General features: G+C 44.0%; 1 long non-coding RNA gene across 1 annotated transcript; it reads right to left on the bottom strand.

Annotated features, from left to right (window-relative positions):
- Window positions 1-669: 669 nt before the first annotated feature.
- Gm46639 lies at window positions 670-23,730 on the bottom strand. The gene is made up of 3 exons (XR_001782547.1): window positions 23,440-23,730; window positions 17,107-17,248; window positions 670-883 (listed from the first exon to the last, which is right to left on the bottom strand). It is a non-coding gene; the product is annotated as a predicted gene, 46639 (long non-coding RNA).

Here is a 23,730-nt window from a genome sequence, read left to right as displayed (position 1 = left end):
TCCCACATGGCCATCAATAGAGACGCTGCAGAAACTATCATTGGTATATCTGTCCAGTGGAGCACCACATTGTTGCTGGAAATATTAAAAAAAAAAAAAATGGAACCTGCCAACTCTTCATGGGGTTGGGCCAAGCTCCCACGCTCCTGCCACCTCCGCCAACTCTCTGCAGCTAGACCCCACTGCGCCCGATCACTGTGTACCCAGCTTGTCCCTTGCGCCGCTACTTCTTCCGCAGCCATAATCCCATATAGTCAGACGATCTCACATTCCAGAAACTAAATGGAACCGCCAACCTCTCAGTTGCATGTCCCAATACCCAGTAACACGGTAAAAATCAAGATTCTTAAAGCTTAATTAACCAGATTTATGTATCAATAATATCACAATTTACAAGATGCCAATACAATAATTTCAGAGCCAATTGATAATGATAAAGCTTTATCCCGCCGAGCGTGGTGACACATGGTAAACGCCACGCAGGTAAATGCAGCCATCTTCCTTCTCCTCCTACCCTGAGACACTCCCTGTCTCTGCAACTCTTAGCTCCCGCCTCCCTTTTCCCTGTCCAATCACAGACCTCCTCTGTACTGATGTAATTGGACAGGGAAAATCCTGTGACACCACGGAGCTATAAAAATAAACGAGGATTCTCTCTAAACTGATGCAGAGGATAGGTTAAGGAAACAAATTAACATGCAGAGCCATGCTCACACTGGGACACCATTTGTATGCCAACGAGAAGACTTACCTTGGTCTAGAAGTACAGGTGATATGGTCAGGGCTAGGTCTCTTGGCAGCGTGTTTTAGCCTGGCTTCTTTCGAAGGTTGGGACTTTCACAGAGTAAGTAACCTAAGGTCTCTTGTCCTCTTGATAGAGCTTCTGTTCATTAGTAAAATTGAAGGGAGTTAGAAAGAACTGGCCCTTTGCAAACTAGTCTATCATATGGAAATCCTAGCCTGGGTTACTGGTCCACCCCTACGCGTGAGATATGGAGAAGGCACCATAGAATAGCTAATAGCCCCATCCCCCGGACTAGGTGACAGGAAGAAGGGAAAGATCCGTTGAAGAAAGGGGAGACCACATAAGGAAATGGAAGCCACCTCACACTGAGATTTACACAAATGAGACCATGAGCAAAGATGATATCTAGTCTCCAGAATTCCAAACAAAATGGATGAGATCCAAGATGTTTGCACCCCACCCCCACCCCACTGTGTGGTGGTGAATGTATGCACCGATTAGCACTTTTAAGATTTTTCTGTATCAGTATTCAGTGTCGTGAATTTAATTAATATGGGAGATTATATGATAATTGGCTTCTGTGTATTTCCATTACACTAACTCAATTTTGAGAAACATGATGCTATACGACATATAATAAAATGGCCTCCTGAGGAAGCAGGTGGGCACATCCAGCCCTCATGTAGTTCTCAGCGACTGTGTTTTTGTGAGCATTTCCTACTCTCTCTACCATTCACTGCTTTCTGTTGTGTGACCTCTGTCTCTCTCCATCAGATGTAAAATCTGGACTAGAAAGATAGAATAAAACCATCGCTACTGGCTGGCTGGCATTTTGTTTCCTACCAAGCAGCCCTGCCCTGGTTCCCTGGTGTGGCCTCACCGGAACTCCCTTGAGTGGCTGTAATGGAGGCCAGATTGGAAGGAGTGGATGTTGCTTACCAGAAGGAGCTAATGACCTTGGAAGCACTTTGGGATTCACAGAGATGTTTCCAGCCAGCTTTGTACAAACACACACACACACACACACACACACACACACACACACACACACACACACACTGGCCAGCATCTTCCAGTCTTAGCATATCCAAGAAAGGCTGTGGGTGGCTCAGTGTACTGGGGTTCTCTGCAGACTTCCCACATGTTCTAGCACAGACTTGTAAGGCCAGTAGCTGCTGGCACCTGTTTTTACAGAAGCCATTTCTCTCTCTCTCTCTCTCTCTCTCTCTCTCTCTCTCTCTCTCTCTCTCTCTCTCTCTCTCTCTCTCTCTCTCTCTCTCTCTCTTTTGTTTTTTCCTTTTCTCCTAAAACCAAACTTCTTTGACCAGAGCTGGGAGAATCTTCTGCTTCCTACAGTTGAAACTGAGCCAGGGGAAGTGGCCTTGTGATAGGCAATTCCCAGCAACCCTACTGGCAAATAGCCACTTACACCACAGGGTCCCCTGGATCTGCTGGGAGAGGCCTCACCTCCAATTAGTATGGAACAAACAGACCTCTACAATCATGACAATGGAAATTTCCCACAGTCACGCAGCCTCAGGTCCTTTAACAAATCAGAAATCTGCTGTGTTTTATAGCTCTGCTTACTCTGTGCAGGTACTGCCAGGCATTAAAAATTCATCCCTTTTATTTGATATTTATAACAGGGCTTTAAATACCACAAAGCACCTCTTTTCTACACACATTGAGTGACCATCAGTCTCAGCTCCAACCCGGTCCTGCTCACCTAGTTCCTGGGATACAATAATGAATCTATATCAGGGTGTTCCTCTGACTGCAGACTTCTCAAGTTCTTGTCCCCCACCCCGCCCCCACGCCCTTCCTCCTCTCCTCTGTTTCCTTGTTTATTTGAGACAAGGTTTCTCTATCTAACCCAGGCTGGTATGAACTCTTTTTTTTTTTTTTTTTCTTTTTGATTTTTCGAGACAGGGTTTCTCTGTATAGCTCTGGCTGTCCTGGAACTCACTTTGTAGACCAGGCTGGCCTCGAACTCAGAAATCTGCCTGCCTCTGCCTCCCAAGTGCTGGGATTACAGGCGTGCGCCACCACGCCCGGCTGGTATGAACTCTTGTGCCTCTTCTCTCAGGCTTCTGAGTGCTGGCATTATATATAGGCTTATAGAGCTGTGCTTTTACATCTTTGCTTCTGATGGTCTTTTCTTCTCTCTACATACACCCTGAATATACCTCCTCCCAATTCAGTAACTTTGACAGGGTCCCTCTGATCCCAGCCTTTGCACATCCCAGTCACCATCTTCTCCCTTTCCCTCCATTTCCCCACCCCACCATGACTCCACCATCCTCTGAGATCCGAGAGCCTCATTGCTAGGCCTCCACCTTTTCCATTTGCGTTCTGCCCTCTCAATTCAGTGATGTCTTCCCCAGCAACCCTGACATATATATCTTCATCCAAGCTCCCTTCTGAGTTTCATTCTGCATGAATGTCTAAATCCACCCAACCACACGATAGCCACTCCAGGACACGGTGAGTTTAGTATGCCGTCCACTGAATCCATCATCTCTCCCATCCATCCGCTTCCAAACAAACTCCAAGTGGGACAGGCAATATGATGAGAGACAGAAGGCAAAGCTCAATGTGGGAATGAAGGTAGATGATAGAAATGCTGATAAATAGGTTTAGAAAGAAAGAAAAGAAGGAAGGAAGGAAGAAAGAAAGGAAGGAAGGAAGGAAGGAAGGAAGGAAAGAAAGAAAGAAAGAAAGAAAGAAAGAAGAAAGAGAGAAAGAGGAAGGAAAGAAAGAAAGAAGGAAGGAAGGAAGGAAGGAAAGATAAAAGATTTTAACCATTATCTGAAGTGTTTAACTTTGCTTCATTACTCCAAGTTCCTCTTTGCTTAAAGGGAACCAAGTTCCTCTTTTCTTTCTTTCTTTTGTCCTTCCTTCCTTCTTTTCTTTCTTTCTAAACCTCCCTAATTCTCTAATTTGGATGGCTGTCTCTATTCCCCGACGATATCTACAGTGGACCCAGCCTTAGCCCAAATGTCAGAACTCCCAACCACATTGGTTCAGGGGTGGTCATATGACCCAAGTGGGGCTCTTAAGACAATGTCATAGGTTTTGAGTCTAGAGTTACTGGGGCCATCTTTACTACTTCCTTCTTAAGAAAGCACTGTTAGAGAAAGAAAACCTGACTTGGATTTTTAAAAAAATCTTATTCTAGCTGTCGGCACAGGTTAGAGGTAAATAAACCTTCAGCACCCTGGGTGGAAGGAGAAAGACATAGGAAGAGTGGAGTCATGTTCTGCCTCTCAGCACAATGTTACTACTTGGATTCTTTTTTAAATCTGAGACTGCGATACGGCCCAGGCTGATATTGAGCCTCTGATTTCCCTGCTTCAGCCCCCAAGTGCTGAGATTACAGGGGTGTGCCACCATTCCAAGTTGGTTTGGATCTTTTCTTCTTTTATTGGATATTTTCTTTATTTACATTTCAAATGTTATCCCCCTTTCAGGTCTCCCCTTCGGAAACCTCCCATCCCAACCCCCTCCCTCTGCCTCTATGAGGGTGCTCCCCCACCCACCCACTCCCGTCCTCCTGCACTGGCATTCCCCTACACTGGGGCATCGAACACGCTCGGGCCCAAGGATCTTTCCTCCCACTGATGTCCAACAAGGTCATCTTCTGCCACATATGTGGCCAGCGCCATGGGTCGCTCCATGTGTATTCTTTGGTTGGTGGTCCCATTCCTGGGAGCTCAGGGGGGCGGCGAGGGGGGTGGCTCTTGCCTGTTGACTCTGTTGCTCCCTCCATGGGGCTGCAAACCCCCTCAGCTCCTTCAGTCCCTTCTCCAAGGGTCCATCAGGGAGCCCCAAGCTCAGTTCAATGGTTGGCTGCAAGCTTCCTCCTCTGTATTTGTCAGGCTCTGGCAGAGCCTCTCAAGAGACAGCCATACCAGGCTTCCATCAGCAAACACTTCCTGGCATTCACAATAGCATCTGCGTTTGGTGGTGTATACAGGATGGATCTGGGGGGGGGGGCAGTCTCTGGATGGCCTTTCCTTCCATCTCTGTTCCATACTTTGTCTTCATTTGTTCACCCTTCTAAAAAGCACTGAAGCATCCACATTTTTGTCTTCCTTCTTCTTAGGCTTCATATGGCCTGTGAATTGAATCTTGGGTATTCCGAACTTTTGAGCTAATATTCACTTATCAGTGAGTGCATACTACGTTTGTTCCTTTGTGACTGAGTCACCTCACTCAGGATGATATTTTCTAGTCCCATCTATTTGCCTAAGAATTTAATACATTCATTATTTTTAATAGCGGAGTAGTACTCCATTGTGTAAATGCACCATATTTTCTGTATCCATTCCTCTGTTGAGGGACATCTGGGTTCTTTTCAGCTTCTGGCTATTATAAACATGGCTGCTATGAACATAGTGGAGCATGTGTCCTTATTACATGTTGGAGCATCTGGATATATGCCCAGGAGTGGTATTTCTGGGTCCTCAGGTAGTATCTTAAATACTGCCTATAGGCAAAGCATTGAGGGTTAACTCCACAGCCTTGGCACTATTGAGACATAGGGGAGCCGTGAAGAATGGAGCCTCATGAATAGGAGTTAGGTCGTTGACAGCAGGCACATGGGAAGTGATGTTAAGACTCAGGTCCTTTCCTCTCTCTTTCTTTGTTCCCCATGATGATACTCTGCCTCTAAACAGCAAAGACAGCTTGCCAAGGATAAAATCTCTGCAACTCTGAGCCCAAGGAAAGCTTTTCTCCTTTTAACTTGATTTTCTCAATATTTTAGTCATGACAATAGAAAGTAGACCAACGCCGTGCTGTCGTTTGAGTGTGACATTCTCCAAGAGATTTATATAATGAATACTTGGTCCCAGGGGTGACCTCCAGTAACTTAAGGACAGGTTGATGACACTAGACCATATCTTTTATAGAAAGGGCAACACTTTGTTCTTACTGGATTAGATGTGCACTCTGGTGATGGAGTTGCCTTTCCTACATAGAATGCTTCTGCCAACATTACCATCGGTGCACAGAATGCCTTATCCACTGCCATGATATAACACACAGCATTGCTTCTGACCAAGGAACTCAGTTCACAGTTAGAAAAGTGAGACTGTGGGCTCATGATCTGTAGGCTCCCCCAGCCTGAAGCGGGCTGGTATAGACCATGCCACCACTGAGATGGGGCCACCTGCAGTGCAGCTTTGTGACTTGTCGACTTGTCGGGTTCCTCTTTGAAGTGACAACTGCCCTGCTCTTCTGCTACCTGCTGAGAGGCTGAGCCTGTCTTCCTGAGATGTTCCTGAGGTAGCTGACTACCTGTGGAACTGGCAGACTGGTGTTAACAACTTGGCAACAATACATCAAGAAGCCTGGTAAGTTCTGATGAAATGGCTCCAGGCACCAAGAGTGGGGGGCGGGATATGGGCCTTTCCCCTTATAAGCACAGTTTCTGAGTAAAATCGTGGTTTGTCTTAGCCCCATTTTCTCCCTCGACCGTCTGGTTTCTCTCTTTTCAGCCCCAGCCTACCTCCCAGGTGTACCCGGTCCTTGTAAGCTGCAGGCTGGCATACAACAATGATCAAGGAGTCCACAGCCCTTCTTTACCATGTTGTCTGCAATTCTGAAACAGCTGGCTTGATGGAATGGTGGGATGGGCTTTTAAAGACACAGTTACATCACCAGTTAGCGTGGCAGTAGCCTGTGGGGGTAGGGGACTGGGGCAGGGAGCTCCAGAAGGAAATATGTACTTTGAATCAGTGTAGTTTCTGCCATAGGAAGAATTCACAGGTCCAGAAATCAAGGGGTAGAAATAGGAATGGTTCCACTCATTATCTCCCCTAGTGACTCACAAGGAAAATTTTTTGGTTCCTGTTCCCAAGATCTTAAATTCTGCTGATCTAGAAGTTTGGGTTCCAGACAGAGGGACAAAAGAAACATTCCCTTGAACTGGAAGCTCAGACTTCCCTCTGGCCACATTAGGCTTCAGAGCCCCTTAAATCAGGGATTTTCAACCAATGGGCGGCAACCCCTTTGGGGTCAAATGATTCTTCACAGGGTCACCTAAGACCATCACAAAACAGATATTTACATCATGTTTCATAACACTAGCAAAATTACAGTTATGAAGTAAATAACAAAAGTAACTTTATGGTTGGGAGGTCACCAGAACATGAAGAACTGTGTTGAAGGGTCAGGTTTAGAAAGGATAAGAACCACTGCCTTAAAACAACAGAATAAGGAAAAAATAACTGTGTTGATGTGTGTGTGTGTGTGTGTGTGTGTGTGTGTGATCTAGACTACAAGGAGGAGTTGGATTGCCACAATGGAGGTAAGGAAAATTGTGCCTGGACTATAAGAGATCCTCTGGTGCTATGGTGCCTTATGATTAAAGTCAATGAGAAACTACAGAAATCCAGTTCAGACAGGATGGCAAAGGGCTCAGATCCTTCAAGAAAGCAGGTATTGGTCACTCCTCTAGGAAACAAACTAAGACCTGCTTAGACGATTGCCGAGAATGTGGGAAATACAGAATGGGTGGTAGAGGAAGGTAATTAGAAATACTAGGTGACCAGTGGCAGAAACCAAGGTTATAACAGGCACACGTACTTCTCTACTATTTTGTTAAGAATGTGGATATGCACACCCATTAGGCAGATAGTTATGCTTTCCTCTATTTCTCTATCGTGTCATGTACTATAGATTGAGATGATACCATATTTTGGTTAGGAGACACTCAAAGACTAAGTAATCCTCAAGGGACGCTGCCACCTAGTCTAAAATATATAAAGGAAAAGTCAAGTTAATTGAAGCAGCAACGTTTATCAGTGGAGGCAGTGAGGCTGCTATAGGTGAGTGCAGTCTAGTTGGTGTTCCCAGGTTGTTGGCTTCTTGTTCAAAGAACTGAAGTGTGTGCAAACAGTAAAGCAGCAAGGGACATTATTCAGGAGCAATCTGAACGTGCAGGGTGCAGAGGACCTTTCAGAAGTGCCTGATGACTGCTTGGGACTTTTGTTGGCCAATGAGAAGGAAGAGGTGGTTGGTACAGTGTTATATGGATGGCTTTCTCTTTTTATTGATGGACTTTAGTAATGTAAGCCTGTGTCCACCACACACATCCTTTCTGAAGAAGCATCTTATTTTAATATGGTATGCACGCCCAATCATGCATAGGCATAAGGTTATAAATAGGAGCTTCCCCTACATATTCATGCAGAAGACAGTTTGCCTAACAGCACATGCATCCAAAACCAGTAGAGGGTGACGTGGTTGTCAACTTGACTAATCTTGGTTGTTAACTTGCCATACCTGGGAAGAGGGGATCTCAACTGAAGAACTGCCTTTATCAATCAGATCCTCTTGTGGACAGTCAGTAATGAGCACTCCTCTCTGCTCTTTGTCTCCAGGGTCCTTCCTTGAGTTCCTAGTGTTAGATTTTAACCTTAGAAGTGTAAGATGGAATAAACCATGTTTTCCCCAAGTTGGTTTTGGCCAATGGTTGTCACAGCAACAGAACATACACTAGGACAAGACCACTGCTCCTAGTTCCTGGCTATGTTCTGGGGTGTGCTTGGCTAAATAGGGGGGTTATTAAGGTTTCTTGGGAGCTATAGGCAAGAGTGACCAGATTATTTAGAAAAGGCTCTCTCTCTCTCTCTCTCTCTCTCTCTCTCTCTCTCTCTCTCTCTCTCTGTGTGTGTGTGTGTGTGTGTGCAGTTTAGTGCGGGTGGCATACTAGGTTGCTAATGTCATTGCTCAGAAAAGGTAACATACATGTAACTCAGGCCAAGCAGGAGTCTGGTTTGCTTGCCTGTCCCAAAACCAAGTTCTTAGAATAAACCAGATAAAGACTTGACCTAAGAGAGTGATGCAGAAACAGAGAAGCAGAGATACCTTTGGAAGGGAATCTCGGAGTCAGGTACACAAGAAGAGGGTTCAATTGGTATAAGAGGGAGGGACAAAGAATTGTAAAAGACAGCTCAGTGGGTGTCAGCTGAGCAGGCGATGTGCCGTTCTTGCGAGAAGAAATACGGGAAGAATGAGTTAGTAGAGGTGGTTCTTGGACAGGATGAAGCTGGGGTTTCAAACATCTAGGATGTGAAAATCTGAGTGTTGGAAGATATAGTCACGGAGGAAAATAAAAATGAGTTACTGAGAAGGCAGACAAAAACCCTTGTATACAGGAAGTAGAAGGCCTCTAGTTTGTGATGTCCAAACCAAGGTGTTTTAGGGAGTTTTAAACTCATATAGAAATGCTAGGAATTTCATATAACATATTTTTTAAATTATTATTATTAATTTGGTCCAAACACTTACAACTTCCTACATCTACCCCATAAGTGTTGGAATTTCTGGTGTATGTGCATAAAGGTTAATTTTGATTGTCAACTTGAGATTTAAACTCACTAAAGAAACAAATCTCTGGGCAGGCATGTGAGGGATTATTTAGATTAGGCTGAGATGGGAAATCCACCCTAAATGCGCATGGTTCTGTTCCTGGTCTGACTCCCTCACTGAAGGCAAAGGGGAACATTGAGTACCTCTCTGCTTCTTCCTCTTTCATCCCTTTCTCTGTTCTTTCCTCTCTGTTCCTTGACTACGGAAGCAATGTTAGGGCTATCTCAAGCTTCTGCCACTCTTACTTCCCCACCACAGTAGGTTGCACATCAGAGCTTTGAGCCAAATTAAAGCCTCCCTCTGTAACAGTTACCTAGCCCTTAGCTGACCCCCAGACCTTAGCACAACTGTCTCCATGATGGAAATACCATTCAGGCCATAAAACTCAATATATTGACAGAGCCACAAGCCAAAAATAAAGACTTAATCCATCAGAGTTTATAGTTGTGGCAAATATACTAACCTCGCTTTTTGGCTACTGTAGTTCCGCTTTTGGCTAACCGTTCTTATTAACTGAAGTACGCCAACCAGGTATATTGTGTGTGGGTGGGAGTGTGCACACATGCACACATGCACTTAAAACTCACCCTGAGAAAGGTTAAGGGTTATACCTGGATCCTGGATACCCAGGATACCTGTACATCCAGCTAATGATGACTTTCTATTGACTTAAACCTGCATCAGAGCAGTCTTCTCTGATGGATACTCCATAACACTTTCATTGCTCCTGTCAGACATTGTGTTGCAGCAGCAAGACAAATAAGTTAATAGGCCATGCCAGAGTAAAATTTTACAAATTTATAATCTAGAACCTATATGCCTAAACACATTATGGAATGTGATGTAGAGCTCTCCTATTTAGTGATTTAAGTAGAGTATTTTTTCCTTGTAAATATAAAAATCATACATACATACATCAGGCAGATTTTCCAGCTCGGATGAAGTAATGGCTCTTTCTCAGTTGACAACAGACATCCATCAAATGAAAAGCAAACAGCAGACCTCAACTGTTTTGAAATTTTTAGGGGAAAGTAGATTCTAAGAGATACTGTGGCCATTTCTGGTAAAGAGAATTTCATGCTCTTTAGCTAATCAAGATAAAATAGGATTTCCGCACAGTGAACAGTAATGGATTTGTTGTGTGTGGCTTAGAAAGGGGAGAGTGTTAAGCAGGATGGGACAAGCACCCATTGCCCCACAGACTAGGTTAGCAGTGGACCTTAGCCTGAGAGACAGACTTTGGCCAAGCTGTAATAGAGTCTGTTAGGAACCTTACACCCATCATGAAAGACTCTTTTTGGGCCACAGCTAATCTGCTTGTTTATGGCTGTTCTGAAGTAGCCAATTGGAGGACAGAGGGAACTGAAACATTTCCATGACAACAGGAGTTTATTAAGAGAAGAAATTTCTTTTTATGATCAGACTGTTCTGAAGTGAATAATTGGCCATAAAAGGTTATCTAATATTTTTTTTCTAACCCAGATGTTATAATGATTAGTTAAAATTGAGCCAGAGTACCTAGACCCTTGGAACCCAATGAAACATATAATTTAATCACACAATCTTCCATTCTCTCGATATGGAATAAAGATCATCATAATAATAGGGGTAGTTTTTAAGATTAATTAGCTCATGTTCATAAAGTGTGTTTTGGAGTCGTAAAGGAGAAATATCATAAATTGTATAATGTCATCCTTTTTTAACAAACATATTCTTTGTTCATGGCGTGCATGAGATTTGGCTCTTATTTCTAAAATTTAGTAGTATAATTTATTTTTATTGTTACTTTTTAGAATTTCATGAATCATGATTTAAGAGACATACAAAAACAACCAGTGAATCACTAAGACTCAAAACACAAAGGATGCCCCATGACCAGAATTCCGTTGGAACTCTTTCTCTCTTCTCCCTCCCCTCCCCCTCCCCCCTCTCCTCCTCCCCCTCCCCCTCTCCTCCCCTCCTTCCCCTCCCCACCCCTCCCCTCCCTTCCTCCTCCCCTCTTTTCCCTTCCCTTCCCTTCCCCCCTCATGCTCTCTCTCCATGGATACCGATCCTAGGGTCTTGCACACACTAGGCAAGTGATCCACCACTGAACTATTCCTAGTCCTCTATTACTTTTTAAAAAATGTTTTGTTACCATATTCTAGTTATGCAAAATTGGTGTCGTAGGACATTTTCATACATGTACAGAACTTTTTAAAAAAATAATATTCAAGCCCCATTAATTCCTATTCATCCTCTTTCTCTTCCCAATTAGTCTTCTACTTTTATGTCTTTTCGTTTCTCTGTGACTGATGGATAGGAGCAAAGTGCACTGTCTACAGGATCATGGCTACCTCTCCAGTAGCTCACAGTGCTAAAGGAAATGTCTCTTCCTCTCCAGCAATCAACTGCCTATAGATCCTCAACCCCACGAGCCCCTTCCTCCTCCATGGCAGGATTCCAGTGGGTCTAGTCTTGTGCAGACTTTGTGCAGATAGCTACAGTGGTTGTGAGTTTAAGTTTACAATGTCAGGCTGGAGAGATCTCTCAGCATTTAAGGACACTGATTGCTCCTCCAGAGGATCAGGGTTCTATTCCCAGCACCTACACGGCAGCTCACAACTGTTTATAAGTGTAGCTTCAGGGCATCTGATACACTCACACCAAGGCACATAAAAATAAAATTAAATGAATCATATGCATTAAAAAAAGACAATTATAACATCATATCTGGAAGTCAGTATTCCACAACATTCTCTCCTATCCTCCAGACCTTAACTTTTGTTGATCCCCTGTCCCTCAACGCTATCTAAGACTTGGGTGTGGGTAATGTTCCATCTCTCTGATTAAAACTGAGAGCAGCACTAACCCACAGGGACAAACAGAATCACTTAGAAGACAATTTGCTGGGTACATAATATCCATTTAGCAAAGCAGCAGCTGCAACCTGTCCCCTAGGGTAGATGTCTTTCTTAGCCATGGGATTTGGGGTCAGGTTTGCAGCATAAGATGTGAATTTCTTCCTCTGGAACAGGTCTCAGTGCCAACTAGAAAGTACTCACCCCTTGACAGATCTGCCGTCACTGCACCAGTGGGCACATCTTGCACAGTCAGTTGGTTTACTGCACACAGTGTTCACAGCTAAATCAGAGGGTTGATGACAATCCTTCCCCAGCAGTCTATGGAGCACCTTCTGGCAATTTAAGAGCTCGTCAACCTAGTTACAGCTTGAATTTATTTATGTCCTGAAATCTTCAACAATAGGGCCTTACAGTCTACTTCTGCTGGGAAGCAAACTTCAGGGGGAATTGCCTGTATTGTTTTGGAGAACTCGGGTGCCTTCCTGACCAATAACTCTTGGTGGTAGAGGTTATCCACCACCAGTTCTGGGATGTGCACATAATGATTTGTGGTGTTCGTTTGTCAAGTTGCCACAATCTAGAATCAGCTGAAAAGAGAGTTACAATAAGGGACTGTCTAGATCAGATTAGCCCATGAGCATGCTCATTGTTTTAACTGCCTTAGTTGATATGGGAAGACTAGGTGTGAAAGTGGAAGACATTCATGCTCTGGCACTGTACAGGGCTATCTCCTGAGCCAAACTGTGGCCATCGTCAGGAGTCCAGCTAGATCTGCTTACCAAAGAGCATCGTGGCTGGGCTTGTTGACAATGGGAAGGAGGTGGTGAGAACCCTCACCTGAGTATCCAGCTTCCTTTCCCAACCAGTTGGATGCAGTATTGCCCAAACTGCATGTGGTCATGGGGGTCAGGGGTGGTCACTGGGAGGGGCCAGAAGATTTATATGAAAAAGGACAAGGAGGGTCCTTATCTTTGCTGGGTAAAGGCTTTCCAGGTCTAGTATGTTAGAGGGAGGAGGCACCCACATTCCTCTAAGTAGCCCCTCACCTACACCTTGTAAGGAAGCCCAATAAACACATTGGTTCCCAGAGTGAACTTTGGTGGGATTGTGCGTTGGTTTGTTGTTGGGACCTTAGGAGAGCAGTAGGTGTCCCTTAGTTCTCTTTCTGGGAGGGAACTTCAGCAACACTTAGTTTGGGGGTCCGGGACTCTGTAGGAACCTTGTAGCTTTCTACAAGAAAACTAGCTGAGTTCTTTTCTTGCATGCATTTATCCTTTCTCTGCTTTTGGATGCAATGTGGGTGGCTGTCTCAAATTCCTCCCTTGGCTTCTCTAAATGATGTCATCCTTTAAATGATGGCCTATAACCCAGATGTGTAAGCCACACAGCCTCCTCTCCTCCTAAGTTGCTTTTGCTTGTGTGTGGATATTTATTGCATCGACAGAAAGGAGGCTAGAACACATGACTCTGGAAGCCTTTTATCTACCCACAGGTGGGGCCCCTGTTAAATTTTACTTTTTTAATTCAGTCACCAAGTATCAAGTTTTCTTATGACTTTTGTAGGATTTCACTGAGCTAACCCAGCTAACCTTGAACTTATTCTGTAGCCAAGTGGGCCTTGGGCTGACTCAGCTGCTAGGCCTCTGGGATTATAGACCTGTGCCATTAGGCCCAGATTCTGATTTTATGCCTTGTTTCCACTCCAGTTTTTGTTTTTGGTTTTGGTTTTTTTTTTTTTTTTTACTGATTTAGAATAAGACTATATTTGCAATTACATGATGCTCAGATTTGACCTTCTGCTTAATTAAATATTCAGATAAGCAGGCTGATGTCATATAGCACATTTGCTCTGTTAATTTTCTTAAACTGAAAATTCCTTAGAAATATAACTAGAAACTTACATTCAATATATTGCTTATATTCAATGTATTGACTTTCAGAAAATATTTTTCTAAGATCATAAATAATATTAATTATCCTTACATTCCATGCTGGGTATTTCCAATGAAATATAGATTGTATAGTCAAAGAAAGCTTACTTTGTCTTTTGTTAAAATTTTCATAAAATCTTTTACTAGTCTTATACCAAATATAAAAATCCACACACGGGGCACTTAATGCATTTTTTGGTGTAAAATAATAGCAAACACATTTACTCTCTACAGTAGATAGTGTTTAAGAAAGACAACACAGGCCCATAGATGTTGAAAAATCCAACTCAGCCAAGAAAAGGATGCAGGGGGGCTGAATTCAGTATGGTCCACATCAAGAATATGTCGGTCTCTGTGTCTAATTAGTATAACTATATGGATACACTCATTCTCCAACAGTTCCTAGAGACTTTGGGCCAGGCAGTCAAGCAGTCCTCCTGCCACCAGTGCATATGACCCTGTGAAGGGCTTCTTAGTGTTGAGACCTACCTGCAGGCTTGGGTTTGTCAACATAAAACCTCCCGATGTGTTTTGGGTTCCATGATAAGCAGGCTCTTCCTTAATTGACTCTGTGCTGCCATCAGACTATTTACACACTTCACTGTTCCCTACCTAAGGGGCATGTACTCCCTGGCAACAAGAGAATGCTCTAGCAAACCCTGACATTGGACCCTCCAGCACCTCACAGACTCAGCCTCTCTCCTACTTACTGTCTGTCTGTCTGTCCCACGTCAGTCTTCCCACAGTTCCGGTTCATAAAACCCCTGGTTTCTAGTCACAAATTCCAGGCCCAGCCTCACCCGTTTCAGCTTCAGAGAGTTGAAGTAGGATGAGGTGAGTGGGCAGATTGAGGGAGACCAGCATTGAAGCAATGCCTCAGACTGTACCAGAGCCTGTGTCGTCAGGGGGACTGAGAGGGAAGGGAGGAGGTGAAGAAAATGTGACAAGGTAAGCAGACACCCAATTCATAAACAGATAGCTGACACCTACCTGAGGAGCCCCACCTCACTGAAGCGCTTTGTGAAGGATGAAACTAACGTGAAGGAGACTTTTCCTATACCTTTAAAGGGACAGGTCAGTCATGGTGACTCACACTTGTGATCTCACACAAGGAAGGCCGAAGCAGAGCAATCATAATTCATGTTTGTCCAGCCCTGGGCTACATAGCAAGACCCTACACAACGCACCTAAAAGAGGGGTGGGAGAAGGGAAGGGAAAAGGCAAGAGGGAAGAGAGAGGAAAGAATTAAAAGTCAGATATCAACAGGGAGAGAGATGTACGGGCAAGGTGAGTTTGAACCCCTGACGCAGTGACAGAGATTTCTATTCTTCAGAGAGCTACTGAGTTTTTCACACTTGAAAATCGTTATAGTTTGAGTGTGAAATGTTCCCCACTGGCACTTGAATACTCTGACACTGTTTTGAGAGGATCATTACAGGCGTGAGACCTAGCTGTCAGATTTAGGGGTGAGGCTTGAGAGCTTGAGCTAGCTCTACTTCTGCTCAAGCTCTCTGATGGAGGACAAGGGGCCATGCTTTCTTCACCATGAAAGACTATTCCCCTTAAACTGTGAGTTAAACCACTCTCTTAAGTTGTTATTGTCAGATATTTTACTCACAAGAGTAGAAAACTAGTACAGTATGCCTGAAAGATAAACAACTTTTGGATGGGGAAAGCCCACTTTAAACAATTGGCTCAACCATACAACATAGGAGGTGATGAGTTCACTCCCCATGAGGCACAGCAGTAGTGGAAGTGTAGTACTGGAAGCCAGGGACAAGGGTGTGTGAGCTTGACCATTCTGTTTTCTGCCATTTAGTAGATGATTGTTTTAGTAGATGATACTTTTCTATTGATGCGATAAGAAACCATTGTCAAGGCAACCTATGCATTCATATATATATATATATATATATATATATATATATATATATATATATATATGAGTTTATTTGGGGTTTGCAGAGTCGTGACCATCCTGGTGGGGCATGTAGCAGCAGGCTGGCATGGTGCTGGAGAGTAACTGAGAGCTCACCTCTTGATCTATAAGCAGGAGGCTACTTGGGAATGGCAAGGCCTTTTTGAAACCTCAAAGCAGGTCCTTGGTGATGTACCTCCTCCAAGACCCCAACACACTAACTGGAGACTTATATTCAAGCATATAAGTCTATGGGGGCCATTCTCAGTTTTCAAAAGCACATTACAACAATCAGGAGGAAAAAAAAAACTAAAAAGAAACAAAATAAAACAACAACCAGAATCTTCTATTCCATCAGACTTTCCAAAATTCACTATGTGATTCGTACGGGCAGTTTGGTGCAAGGGCCTGTCAATTAATTTTAAGAACTCTTAGTTCTCATTTGGTTAGGTTATGATAATTCCCTGATTTAAGCTAGCCTTTTAAAAAATTATGCAAATAAAGGCATACATGCCTCTTCTCCTTTCAGCTCTGACTGACAGCATCCTGGCAGCTAGGATTGCTGCCCCAAGCTGGCTGACACAGTGTAGAGGCATTATTCCAATAGGAACAAAAGATGTTTTCGGTTGGTTTTTTTGCAATTTATTTCCAGTTATCTAACCCTTCCTCCCCTCCCCCCACACCAGCCTCCACAGAGGGGACTGGTACTCATTTTATAACATTATCTCTCTTCCTTATTTCACATGGGAAAGAAACACTGGCCTGAAATATACACTTGAGGGTCAAGCTTACATCCATAGCATAGCTGTGCCACACACCTGATCTACAATCTGTAAGGCAGCAATGGGGAGTAGAGGCAACGTCGGAAATTATGCTAAGTTCATTGTGAATAAAAAGCACCAAAACTTAGGTCTATGTGTTTCTGACTGCTCATAGAAGGTTGACGTTCAAGGGAAGCCTGTGTTTTTCACCTGTACTCAAGAGCCATTTGGATTTGATGGATTCTCAGCCTTAGAGAATGATTCCCTTCCCGCTGTTCTGCAGGACACATTCCCCTCCCCTGCCCCCTTTTCGCTCTGGTGACTCGTGACAAATGTTTATAAGCCATTCCTCTCTATGTAAATCAAAAGGCAGAGAGCAGTGGGGCGTGGGGCGCTTTATGTAACTGTGTACATTTGGGTAGTTAAATGCTAAGCGGGAAGGCACATCGAAGCCTGTTCCTGGATTTCATCTAAACACCATGTCACACATATTTTCTGAAATAAGGACGGCACCACATTCTTCTCTTACCAGATGGCTCTTTGGCCCACATTCCCAGTGTCTGCAGCTGGAGGTCACCAAGCTCCTCCACACTCTGGCCACTGCAGTGAGAGCTTTACGGACCTGTTCTTATTTTACATTCTCGGCTACCACACAGACAGTCCTCTTATTCCTATTAACAGAAAAAGGAAACAGAGGTAAACAGTGAGTATCTTTGCACCTGGATGGATATCCAAACTCGTGTTATGGTTTCATTTCTGTTGTCATGATAAAATATTCTGACAAAGGGTCACCGAGGGGTAAAGATCAATTAGGCTCATGGTTCTAGGTTACAGTTTGTCATTGCAGGAAGTCAGGGTGACAGTGACTTGAAGCAGCTAGTCACATCTCCATTAAAGATCAGAAAGATAAGAGATGCACACATTCAGAAACCCAGCTTGCTTTCTCTACCCTTCTTTAAGCTAGGATTCATCTGGGGACATTATGTCATCCATGTTTAGGGGTGGGTCTTCTATTTCAATGATCTCATTTAAGAAAATCCCTTGCAAGCTTGCCTTCAGGCCAAGCATTTCTATTCAGTTGCTCCTTGAGACCCTCTTCGTAAGGGGTTTTACCGCAAGTCAAGTGGACACCCAAAACTAACAGTCTCAAGAAGGAAGACCAAAGCATGGATGCTTCGGTTCTTCTTAGAAAGGGGAACAAAATACCCATGGGAGGAGATACAGAGTCAAAGTGTGGAACAGAAACTGAAGGAAAGACTCTACAGAGACTGCCCCACCTGGGGATCCATTCCATATACAGTCACCAAACCCAGACACTACCGTGGATGCCAACAAGTGCTTGCTGACAGGAGCCTGATATAGCTCTCTTCTGAGAGGCTCTGCCAGTGCCTGACAAATACAGAGGTGGATGCTCTCAGCTAACCACTGGACTAAGCACAAGGTCCTCAATGGAGGAGCTAGAGAAAAGACTGAAGGAGCTGAAGGAGTTTGCAGCCCCATAGGAGGAACAACCCAATGTGAATCATCCAGTACACCCAGAGCATCCAGGGACTAAAACCACCAACCAAAGAGTATACATGGAGGGACCCATGGCTCCAGCTGTATATGTAACTGAGGATGGCCTTGCTGGACATCAATGGGAGGAGAGGCCCTTGGTCCTGAGAATGATGCCCCAGTGTAGGGGAATGCCAGGACAGGGAAGAGGGAGTGGGTGGTTTGGTGAGCACGGGGAAGGGGGATGGGATAGGGAAATAAAGTTTGAAATGTAAATAAAGAAAATATTTTAAAACCAAACCAAAACAAAAAAACTAACAGCCTCTCATGAGAGCAGAAATAGTGAGCCTGCACCTCACCTGCCAGCCAGCTGCCCAGCTGACCGACTCTGCTACCCCCCAGGCCCAGAGTCAGGGCTTTGAAGTGGCCCACCCCAACATCTACCCCATCTATGAACTGCTGGAGCATGTGAAGAAGCCAGTCCTACAGATCCAAAGCTGCAGGCTCTCCATGACACAGGGCAACAATAGGAGATCTGGGAGGGGTCCTGGTGAGGATCCAGTACTGATCATGTAGCAAAAGCCAGAGACCTCAAACCAGGCCAATGACTCTTTGCAAGTAAAAATCTGTGGACAAAATGTTATACTATTTGACATACAGTATGCTTCCACGGTGAGATTTTTTAAATTAATTTATTATTTTCTCTGGGGAGGAAAGGTTGCAAGGGCATAGGGTAGATACGAAATTGGGGTGCATGATGTCAAATTCACAAAGAATCAATAAAATGTTTAAAACAACAACAACAACAAAAGTTAACAATCACATTGGGAATTACCCATTAAGATTTCTCCTACCAAGAAATAGCCACATCCTGCTTGTGATCTCTTTTTTTTTCTTCTGTGTATGCCTATGTGTTTGTTGCATACATGTGTGTATGTGTATATGCATGTTCATATGTGTGTGGAGTACATGTGCACATGTATATAGATATGCCTGCAGTTGACATTAAGTGTTTTCTTCAATTACTCTCTATATTATTAATGAGGCAGGGTCTTTGGCTCAACCTGGCCATCACCAGTTCTGGCTATTCTATTAGTCTAGCCCTGGACTCCTCTACGACTCCCAGTGTTGGGAGTACAAAAGGCTTCCAGATCTGCCCAGCTTTTATGTGGGTTCTGGGGGGGTCCTCACATTTGTATGCCAAGTGCTTTATCCACTGGGATATCACCCTAGCCTCAGTAATCATTTAACAGTGTAGAAACACACGTGTTTATTCACAATGCTTGGGGAATACCTAACTCTGAGTCACAAAGAAGCAAGGAGAGCTATGGAGTTAGTAAGGCCGACACCAGCCCTCGCTCCCCACGGTTCACAGCCTAACTAGGACACAAAAACTCTAAAATAGACACGCAAAGCAAGAGCAGCTGACAGGTGGGAGTTGATAGCAGGCCCAGAGAGCTGGGTAGACTCCAGAGTGCCTCTGGTGGTGGTGGGGATTCTGGAGTGCTTCCGGCGGTCCAAGCGGACTCCTGAGTCCTTCCAGTGGTTCGGGCATCGAGTTGCATTCTCTCTTAGTTGTTTCACAGCTGTCTTTCCAGCGCGGTTACTTCTCCATTTTACAGAGAGACAGACTGGGTACTGTTGAGATGGGTAACCTGACCTTGATTACCTCCCAGATAAGACTTCTACTCTCACCTTTAATCCCAGCACTCGGGAGGCAGAGGCAGGCAGATTTCTGAGTTTGAGGCCAGCCTAGTCTACAGAGTGAGTTCCAGGACAGCCAGAGCTACACAGAGAAACTCTGTCTCAAAAATCCAAAAAAAAAAAAAAAAAACCAAAAAAAACTTCTACTACCACTGCTGAAGTAAGCTAGAGGCTCTGATTGGCCATCTTGTTCAAAACAACTACCAATTAGCCTAGCTCACACACATGCTTAAAAACCTTGAACCATTAAGAGTTGGCATGATACTAGAGGACTAGTAGGCAAAAGTCTAATGTTTAAAGTAGATCATCTACCTACAAAGTTGAGATCCCTTATGTCTAATGATGAACCAGAAATTTAGGTATCCCCAAAAGGAAGTCTGATGAGAGCTGAAAAGGCCAAGGGGGCACTAAACTCCTGGCTCGGAGACACTATACTGGAAATAAATCAACTTGTACATCCTCAGCTGAAGTTAACATCATAAATCCTGAGCAGTCCAGAAGATCGTAAGCCAGAAACTTATTTCAAGCTGTCCCAGACCAGTAGGACTGTTGGGAACTCAGCAGCTTGTATCTCATACAATTCCCCCAAACTACTCCCTAAGGAAAAAGCATAGTTCTCGGGAATGAATCAGCAATCGAACATCCAAGGAGATCAGGTTCTTCAGAGTAAAAAAGAAGGAAGAGGAAAATAAAGACATAACAGGCCCTTAGTCCTAAAATTATCCAAAAAGTACTTAAAAAAATAAAGAAAGGAAACCTTGTAGATCAAAATCAAACCAACAAACAAATAGGTAAGCTTGAGAAATAAAAAAACAAACATAAGAGAGAAGATATATTTTTAATGATAACATAAAGAGGAACCAGGGGCTCAACGGGCACTCTCAGCACTGTGTTAGGCATGGCCAGTAAGAGAATTAGTTAAGTGGAATATAGATTTTGAGAAATTATACAGAATGTAGGACACATAGTGAAGAAAAACATAAAAAGGATGTTAAAAGACACAAAAAGGAGCTAGGGTTGTTGCTAAGTTGGGGAATGAGCTTAGCTTAAGTGAGGCCCTGGGCTCAACTCCCTAGCACGGGGGCAAGCAAATAAAACAAAGCAAAAGCCCCCATGAATGTCTCCCATTTGCCTCATCAGAGTTCCAGGAGGGAGAAGAAGAGGAAAACCAAGCTAAAATATGAAATGCAAATTGTATACTGAGAGCAAGAGCAAGCCGAGGAAAGAGATCACATGGGGACACAGGCAAGGCTGCTACATAAGAAGATGGGATGTTTTTGCCGCTTAAAAGTACTTGGCAGAGGATGACAGACCCAACATGTGGCCTGTGTGTTAGACAGGGGTCTGCTTGGGCAGGGGAAACTCCTAATTCCTATAGAAGAGTAATCTGGCCCTGGCAGTGGCTTTTGCTTTTTCGCACTTGGATTATGAAATAGAAATGGCTTTCCCAGAGAACAGTGTTATCAGATCTGATTGTCATCTATGCTTTCAAAGGTCAATTTCCTATCAGCAGGGAATACTGCTGTGAAAGCCAGCACACACCCCTATATATCTGCCTCACGTGGCATTGATTATAGCCAATTTTAGTGCAGAATCTGGACTCTTGGCCTTATGCAGAGGTTGGCTTCAGTCTTGCTTTGTAGTTATTTTCTTTTTCATCCTTCAAAAATTTCATCTTCTATTTCACTTAGTGGTGTATGTAATACAATACACGCCTTGCTTTGCGTTTCTAAGTATGTAAGATATTTTCTCTAATGTGCCCAAAAGATAGTCACTCCCATGTCTTTGTGTATTAGCTAAAGTCCCTGATCAAAAAGGGCAATCCCATGTCACATGAGTTACAGAGCATGAGGGTTGACAGTTTGCTAATAACTCACCTTGAAATACGACAGAGGGCAGAGGTGAGATCATTTGTAACTTACTGAAAAGGAATTAGTAGCAGGAAACAAGATCTCTTATGAAGTGCTAATTACACAGAAGGGAAATAAGGCTGAAGTCGAGGTCACTCTGGTGTCAGATAGAAGGCAGGAGGAGGGGGTGGAACAAGCAGTCCCCAGTCTCTGTATTTGGACTTGAACTTTCAGGGACAAGGTTACAGCAGAAGAGCCATGGGTCTTAGGAACAGAGTGTGCGAAGATTCTGTTGAATTAAGCCAAAAGGGGTGGGGGTGGGGGTGACTTCAAACTTCCAAATGATCTGGGAACTCTCCTGCAAAAGACTAGCAAGGTGAGGCTGGGGAGATGGCTCAGTACTTGTCAGACAAGGGTAAGGGTATGAGTTCAGGTCCCCGGCACCCATGTAAGAAGTTGACTGTTGGGGAGCATCTCTGTAAGTCAAGCATCGGGGTTAAGAACACTTGCTGCTCTTGTAAAGGTCTGAAACTTGATTCCAAGCACCAGTACTAGACAGCTCACTATAGATCCAGGGGATCTAATATATAATATCCTTTTCTGGCTTTTATAGGCACCTGTGCTCATATGCACAAAGGGCAGGGGCTGGGGAGGTGGCTCAGTGGGTAAAGTGTTTGCTGAGAAAGCATCCATATAATGTCATGCCACGTATGGAGCAGACCTCCAATAATCCCAGCACTCAGGAGGGAAGAGACAGACTATCCCCAGACAAGCTAGGTAGCCAGACAATATGAAAATAAGCTTTGAGTTCAAGTTAGAGACCTTGCCTCCATATATATATGGTGACGAGCGAGCAAGTGATGAAGACACCTTATGTCTTCCAGCTTCCCCGCACATGTGTGCTCGTGTACACACACACACACACACACACACACACATGTTATACATGCATGCATACACACTACACATATTCACACACACACAAATACACTAACTAAATGAATAAGATGGAGCACAATGGAGAAAGATATCTGAAACGGATCTCAAGTCTCTAAGTGCATGTACACGCACACACAAACAAGCACACGCAGAAGACAGACAAACCCAGAAAGGACCACCTGTGTGTGACCCCAGCTTATCACATTATACATTTGAGGGGCACAGTCACTGTCAGGAACAGAAGCAACATCTTTGTGGAAGATCAGGACTCGTTTCCAGCATCTCGTGGAAACCGCAGGGAAGGAATGTTTCTGCTGAAGAAGGGGTGGCAAATTGAATTAATTACATAGCACCATTAGCACTAATTAAAGATGTGCAGTGCGTTACTGGTGTTTTCTTATTTAGTGTGCTCTCAGCTGCTCATTTTCCTTCAGCCAACACAGAAAATATTAATAAAGGCTTTCATCAAATCACTATAAATGCCAGAGTCCAACTCTTGGTTCACTGTGGAGCTGAAAGCCCTTCGCCTCTCGATTTACCTTTGATGGAAACATTTCGAATCTGACTACTTCAGCTCAGTGATACCTATTTTGTATTTAGATTTAGATTGTCAAATCCATCGGCAAGATATTTTCTCAGCAGGATTATCTTACTCTCCAAAAAGAATACATTTTTATTTACTCTTTGAATTAGGATCACATTCACTCCCCCTCCCTTAACTTCTCCCAGACACCCTCCATGTTGCCTCTCAACTCCCTGTTCTCTTAATGAAAAACACACAAGACAAAACAACCGATTGAATCCAACTGGCGCTGCCCATGTATGAATGGGTGAGAAGCCATCTACCAAGGGCTCCATGTCTAAAGCAAACTTACCTTCTCACTGCAGGCAGCCATTAACTGTCAATAACTTCTCAGCTGGGTTGGGGAGCTTGTGTGCCTCTTTTCCATCAGTCTGGAGTGCTGGTTGGCTTGATCTTGTGCGGGCAACCACAGCGACCATCAGCTCATGATTGCAGTGGTCCTGTCATGTACAGAGGACACTCCTTCACCCCAGCCTTCCCTGACACTTGCCCTTTTCAGTCCCCCTTTTCACTTTGTTCCCTGAGCCTTGGAAGGAGAAGAAGATATGGTACAGATGTCCCATTATGTCTAAGCACTCCACAG

The sequence above is a fragment of the Mus musculus genome, chromosome 18 (genome assembly GCF_000001635.26).
Source record: "Mus musculus strain C57BL/6J chromosome 18, GRCm38.p6 C57BL/6J".
NCBI lineage: Eukaryota > Metazoa > Chordata > Mammalia > Rodentia > Muridae > Mus > Mus musculus.
This window is presented reverse-complemented; position numbering and strand designations above follow the sequence as displayed.